We start from the raw sequence: 6,307 nt of genomic DNA on the forward strand, positions 1-6,307 counted from the left end.
TTTCAAACTGTTTTAAAACAAACGATCACAGTTTTTCAAAACGATAAACCATTTCTTTTTGGTTTTCTTTTCAAAAGAAACTATTGATTAAACCTTTTTGGATTGATCGATTGATTTTCAAAATACCATGGGCCTCCATGTAGGTATAAGTCCCGAGCCCCTTTTGTACATACCCATTCCTTTTTCTTTGTACAGTTTTTCTTTAAACAGAAAACTTCTTTCAAAACAAAACTTTCAAAGCTTTTCAAACAACGAAACCTCGCGTTTTTAACAAAACAATCAACCATGTTTTATAAAATAAAACATGGGCCTCCACATAGGTATAAGTCCCAAGCCCTTTTGTAAATATTTGTTTACATAGCCATGAATACACTCAATGGGCCTCTCCCCGAGTATAAGTCCCGAGCCCCCGTGCATACAAACGGATCATGCTTACAGGTATATTTCCTTCATAAACTCCATTGTATACACACACCTTGTCATATATAACTGTTCATACTTGTTCATATTTGTTCATGTACTTGTTCATATTTGTTCGTACTTGTTCATATTTGTGATTGTGTTATATATACTTGTTCAACTTAGTACAACACTAGGTTCCCCATAGCCTCCTATTGGGCTTCGTGCAAAGAATCTCACTACTAGAAATACACGTATTACCTGCGGAATTTCCTGCGGAAAATTTTCCGCAGGTATTCCTGCGGATTTTCCTGGGATTTTATTAAATAAAATAAATTTCCTGCGGATCTAAAAGTGGCAGCAAATTCTGCAGAAATACCTGCGGATTTTGCTGCGGAATATATATTTTAAACAAAATATTTACATAAACTAAAAATCCGCAGGTAAATTCGCAGGAAACTTTCCTGCGGATTTTCCTGCGATATTTAATTTATAATAAAAACAAACTGTAATACAAGTTCCGCAGGTAAATCCGCAGGTATATTTCCTGCGAATTTACCTGCGATTTTGACATATTTCAATATTTAAATTTATATAAAAATTGATAGTGTTTTTTCTATTTTATTAATTATTTTTATGGTTTTTTCTTTATTTAGTTTAATTCTAATTTTTCTATGTTATTAATTATTTTTATAATGTTTTTTCTATTTTATTTTAATTAACTTTATAAATGATATATATATATATATATATATATATATATATATATATATATATATATATATATATATATATAATTCTTCAACTTATTTATTTTATATTGGACCAAATAATCTATAATTTTAAAAATAACATATTGAAACAAATATGATATATAATGTATAAATTTCTCTATTAATGTCATTATATCTTTTACTATAAATTTTTTCTAAATTTTGAATTTAATTTCTTTTAACAAATATATATTTTGTGTTATATAAAATTATATTTGTTCAATTGTTAATTATTTTAAAAGTTTTAATTTTAAAAATCCTACTCTAATAATAATAATAATAATAATAATAATAATAATAATAATAATAATGTGTTATATGAAATTATATTTAATTTTTTATTTTGAATTAAAATAAATTTTGACTTTTTAAATTTATCTTTAGATAATTTTATTTAATTTTACATTTTAGTAAAAAAAAGTTTAATAAGCATATAAGTATTAAAAGTATTATTTTTTTCTTACACTATTTTATTTTATCATTTTTACCTTTAAACATTTTCTCTTTCATTTTTCCAATATGCAAAAGGTGAACTCGTTATGTTTTCTTCTTTCTCTCTGAAAACCCTAGCGCCGCCGTCGAACCACCTTCTGCCTCTTCCTCCGTCACCTCACCTCCAATCGAAGAAAGGAGGTCATTTTTGTGTTCATCATCACGTGACCTTTAACCTGAACCAGTTGGATTTTTGTATTAGACAATTTCAGTTTAAATGCATTATGCTACTTCGTGAACGGAGGTGGCGATGTTTGGATCAACGAGAATCGCTTCCGCGTCTTGCGTCAGCTCGGAGAAGGCGGCTTCACTTACGTCTACCTCGTCAAGGAAACTCCCAACGACTCTCCCGCCGGTGGCCTCGCCAATAAACTCAAAGACTTCTCTCATCTTTCCGGTTCGATTCCGTTTCATCGTTTCTTAATCACTTTTTTATTTAATTCGTGAAATCAATGATGTTAAGCTGTAGTGTATATCATTATGTTTTTTAATTGCCTTCCAGTTTCAGCAATGCAGGTTATTTATCAGGGATTAGTTGTTGATAGGTAACATATCATTAGGTTATTTGTTGATTAGTTTTTAATTAATTCGTATTACAGGATTTGATCTTCCTCAGCCAGGATTTAGGCCTGCAGAAAGGGTTGAGGAGACGGGTCGGCGACTTGAGAAGTACTGCAAGAAGTTCAAGGTTCCATTTGAGTACAATTCGCAGGAAGATCCATATAGGTTGATGTTTGAGAAAGGGTTATATGGAAGGGATGCAATAAATGTGATAGCTTGTGAGGGAGCAGAGAGAGTTGAAAGGCCAGAGACTTACAAGAATTGACAGGTTAGTTATGAAAAAGGGATCTACTTGTAAATGACAAATCGAAGAGAATATTAGTTTGAGAGGAGAGATTGAACTAATATGCTGTAGTTAGGTATTCTTTTTAAAGATACTGTCCGGTTCGCTACTAATTGCAATTTGCTTGTTTTGTATTTTCAGATGCAAGGAGCCTATTGAGCCATTGACAATTGAAGAAGTAGCTGAATGTTGCCATGCTCCAGAAGATGTACACCATTTACCTCACTGCTAAATGCTCTCCAATATTAATTTTTTCAATTATGTTATTGAATCAAATTAATAAAAAGTATTAATTAGTTAGATAGATTTTTGGTAACATTTAATTTTTCTTGAAGAACATTTAGTATATCTGTTGAAGTGTTGAGTGTTGATTTTTGGTAACACCCTAATTTTTCTTTGCTTTGGCATCAACTTTTACTAGAAAGCTTCTAAGTGTTGAGTTAGAGCCACAATTTGATAAGCCATATCTAAGCACTTCACTTCAAGTTGTCATCCAAAATTTCCTGAAAACAATACCATTCACCTATACTATATTCCTTTGAAGAACATATATAAATCCCTCACACAGTCACTAATTAACATGTTTGCATTTTGGCTATGCTACAAAAAATCTTTAGGTCTTCTCCTTTAAATAGTTCTTAAATTAAGAAAAGAGAATAGTAGAATTATATATTTTTTAGTTTTAGCTTTCATGATTAATTTCTTTGTACATACACACAATTCAAAACTCTAAACACGTGACAAATGATTGAAGGAATAAGAGAGTTGTGACAAATCATGTATAAATTAGTAGAAGGTGTGATGCAGAGCTGAGATTTATACTGGTGCCAATCTTAGCTAGTGAACTAAGTTTTTCTTTTTCTAAAGGTGTAAGATTCTATGTAATAGGGATGAACAATTAAATAACAAGCCATTGTAGTAATGAATTAATTCTTCATGGTTGACATAAGAAAATTCAGTTTACATTGATTATAAACTTGGTGATTTTTGAAAACAAATTGTTTGTTGAAATGCCACAATGAGTTTATTAGGTTGATTCTGAGTTGGGGCTTGAATGTTAATCTTCTATCATGGTGGATGTTTTATGGACGGTTGGTGTTTATCTATGCCTTTCCAAAGTTAAGTTAACCGACGAAGGGCTGAAGCATTTGTTGCAGAAATGCTTATCCCTTCAAAGTTTGAATCTCTATGCAGTGTCTAGGTATGAATTGAAACTCAACCTATTGAAGTTCAATTTGTCTTTCTTTCCCTGAAAATTCACTGCATTACTCTTATTCAGTTTCACAGCTCATGTTTTTGGATCTCTGTGGTGCCCAGGTAAAATCTTCGGTTGTTGTAGATTTCTCCGCACAATTCTATCTAATGCAAACTGCTAATAGAAATAAGTTTGCCTTGCAGAATCTTTCAGACGAAGGACTTGAATGTATTTCGAAATGCAAGAACCTTGTATCCCTCAATCTGACTTGGTAAACTCACGATCAACTTGAATATTCGTCTATCTCATTTTATGAAACTAATCGAGCTGTATCTGTTTTTACGTGATAGGTGTGTACGTGTGACCGATGAGGGAGTTATAGTTGTTGCTCAGAGTTGCACCTCTCTTGAATTTCTAAGGTATTATCATATTTTGAGAAGTTTATAGCACTTGGATAATTGTTATCCTAGAATCACTTATTGGATTGCCATATTTGCAGCTTATTCGGATTGAATACGCATTCGGTGTCCAACAACACATGTACTTACATTGAATTATACATTTTTTTAATTTCATGTTTTGCAGTATGGATTGAACAATGGGTGCTACTAGTGTTCAAGCAATTCAGTGAGGTGTCAATGTCTTGGTACATATGTATATCTTTTGTTTAAATGTTTCTTTTTTCATTTACTCCAAAAACACACCTCTGAGGTTTAACCTCTGTTATTAATTGTTAGTAGTTTTTTGTGCATTTATAAACTGCCAAAATTCCCTTTTATTTTTTAGGAAAGGTACTAATTGTGGTTAACTTTTCTTCTAGATCCAGTTTTGTTTGTAACAACAACAATAATGATAGATACACTTTATGTTGTTTCAGATTGAGAATGAGTATGGGGCAGAGTAAATTACTTGGACCTGTTGGCTATAATTATATGAGCTGGGCTGCAAAAATGGCTGTTGAAATGGGAACCGGGGTTCCATGGGTGATGTGCAAGGAAGACGATGCTCCAGATCTAGTGGTAATTTTTCTCACTCTCTCCCTTAGAGGTTGTTAACATTATGCACCGGTAACATCATGTGACTGATAAACTAGTATGTTTCCTGTTATGTGACAGATAAACACTTGCAATGGCTTTTATTGTGATAAATTTACTCCCAATAAACCTTACAAGCCTACAATGTGGACAGAGGCTTGGAGTGGCTGGTAATCATTTTTTACAGTTACTCCCATATTATGTAATTGCGGAAATGGTCTTGCGGAAATGTAAACCACTGACTTTAGTTTCTTCCTATGTTAGGTTGGAGTGCAAACATCTCAGATGGAAATGTTTCCTACAAATACTCATATGTTCTCATGGAAGAGTTTCGTTGAAGATACTTCTTCTAGTTCTACAAATACAATCACTGCTTCTGGTCTCTTGGAACAGATAAATGTAACATGAGATATAAGTGATTTACCTTTGGTATATAACTAGGTAAGATTGATTTTGTAAGTTGTTTACATTTTTCTCCTTTTGTTCTCTAGCCGTTCTTTATTTTCATCCAACATACGTTAACAATGACCATTATTGAGTCGTAATGCTTAGCATTTCTCTTACATCTTTCTAGCATCGTAAAGATCACTTGCAAGTTGCATCAACCATGGAAACAGATAACTGATATTGATATTTCTAGATTCTAGATGTTGTACCGAATATTGACATCTAAAATTGCTCGACTTTGACATTTTGACTGAATCTCTAAGGTTTCAGCAGCTAAAAGAAGGAGATTTAAAAACCATTTTTGCTGTACTGATTTATTTCATATCGATGTGTCTACAGCGTTGATGTTGATTCGTCCGAATCCTTTCTCCATGGAGGCAAACTCCCTTCTCTCATTGTTCAGTCCACTGGCCATGCTGTGCATGTTTTTATCAATGGTCGACTTTCTGGTATGTAGTTAATTTTCTTCTTTAGTAGATCACGCTTCCATAGAAAAGGGAAAAGAAACATGATATATATGATTGAAAACAGGCTCTGCCTATGGAACGAGGGAGGACAGGAGATTCAGATATATTGGCGATGTAAATCTTCGTGTCGGAACAAACACTATAGCTTTGCTATGTGTGCTGTTGGACTTCCAGTAAGTTTTGTTTTCCACCCTTATTTTCAGAAGATCATTCTACTATGGATTTTATTCTTCACCTACTACTTAGTGCTTACTGATATCATTCTTTTTTTTATAATGTTTCAAAAGTTTATAATTTTTTTTAATTTGAGATAGAAATTACCTGCGGATTTACCTGCGAAAATTTCCTGCGGATTTACCTGCGGAAATTTCCTGCGGATATACCTGCGGAATTACCTGCGGAATTTGCTGCCGAAAATATTACCCACGAAGGTTTTAGCTGGGGACATAAAGCCGCAGGAAAATCCGCAGGAAACGTGTTTCCTGCGGAAATTTGGCTAAAATCTGCAGGTAAATCCGCAGGAAATTTGAGTATTTCTAGTAGTGTCTCCCTAGTTTAGGTTAGGACATAGAGTATGGTTTCCCGGTGAAATCGCTCTAAGAGCTCAAACCAACTATACCATGCCTCCTCTTGGGCTTCGTACAAACGACTTGTCC

At 33.2% G+C, this 6,307-nt stretch overlaps 1 long non-coding RNA gene across 4 annotated transcripts; it reads left to right on the forward strand.

The window, feature by feature from the left end:
• Positions 1–1,661: 1,661 nt before the first annotated feature.
• On the forward strand, positions 1,662–5,979 carry LOC131645001 (uncharacterized). Of its 4 annotated transcripts, none has more exons than XR_009296817.1 (12): positions 1,662–2,061; positions 2,264–2,493; positions 2,650–3,709; positions 3,788–3,825; positions 3,907–3,974; positions 4,054–4,122; positions 4,289–4,349; positions 4,581–4,722; positions 4,819–4,907; positions 5,002–5,178; positions 5,524–5,633; positions 5,716–5,979. It is a non-coding gene; the product is annotated as an uncharacterized LOC131645001 (long non-coding RNA). The 4 variants fall into 4 exon arrangements; XR_009296818.1 differs by having other exon boundaries at positions 2,650–2,716; positions 3,540–3,825; positions 5,716–5,977; XR_009296816.1 differs by having other exon boundaries at positions 2,650–3,825; positions 4,986–5,178.
• The last annotated feature ends 328 nt before the right edge of the window (positions 5,980–6,307 follow it).

Source organism: Vicia villosa, linkage group LG1 (genome assembly GCF_029867415.1).
Source record: "Vicia villosa cultivar HV-30 ecotype Madison, WI linkage group LG1, Vvil1.0, whole genome shotgun sequence".
NCBI classification, from domain to species: Eukaryota; Viridiplantae; Streptophyta; class Magnoliopsida; order Fabales; family Fabaceae; genus Vicia; species Vicia villosa.